This window comes from Sorex fumeus, unplaced genomic scaffold (assembly GCF_029834395.1).
Source record: "Sorex fumeus unplaced genomic scaffold, SorFum_2.1 ptg000034l, whole genome shotgun sequence".
Taxonomy (NCBI): Eukaryota; Metazoa; Chordata; class Mammalia; order Eulipotyphla; family Soricidae; genus Sorex; species Sorex fumeus.
The window spans coordinates 45,200,776-45,201,411 of record NW_026606091.1 but is presented as its reverse complement, the minus strand read 5'-3'; the positions used below and the strand labels follow the sequence as shown (position 1 = coordinate 45,201,411).

The 636-nt window shown below is 44.8% G+C and overlaps 1 pseudogene; it reads right to left on the bottom strand.

The window, feature by feature from the left end:
• Positions 1-234: 234 nt before the first annotated feature.
• LOC130026738 (uncharacterized) lies at positions 235-396 on the bottom strand (annotated as a pseudogene).
• Between the last annotated feature and the right edge of the window lie 240 nt (positions 397-636).

The following is a 636-nucleotide window of genomic DNA, read 5'->3' as shown; positions in this document are numbered from 1 at the left end:
TTTCACTCTCCTCTCCTTGGCTCTGACTGGGCCAGCGATTCCCAGTGCTGACAACCTTATAGCCTTAAGGCATTGCTAACTGGCTTAGATCTGGGTTCTTTTTTTAATTTTCAATAAAGAGGTAAGTTTTTATTTCTTGAGGTTCTAAATTCTGTTTCTTTTACATTACATAATCCCTCTATAGAATATAGGAGACTTAGCTTCTGCCATGGTCAAACAGGAATTTTCGTCATTAGTGTCCGCACACCAGTCACATCCTGATAGTCGAGAATGGCAGCATGATTGCATGTCATTTCTATCAGAACCTAAGACTAACATGCAGGTATATTGATCTCACGTGCCAATGACTCAAGCACCTTTGACTATGGTCTAGGTTGTGGAACTGACCAATACGGAGAATTCTATGCTCATGCCCAGCTCCCCAACTCACAGTCCCTTGAGAATAATAATGAGAAAGAAAAGGGACATCTGGGCTGGAGCAACAGTACTGTGGGTAGGGCGTTTGCCTTGCCCTTGGCTGACTCTGGTTCAATCTCTGGCATATGGCCACCCTGAACACCACTGAGTTTGGCCCCAGAGAAGGAAGGAAGGAAGGAAGGAAGGAAGGAAGGAAGGAAGGAAGGAAGGAAGGAGAAG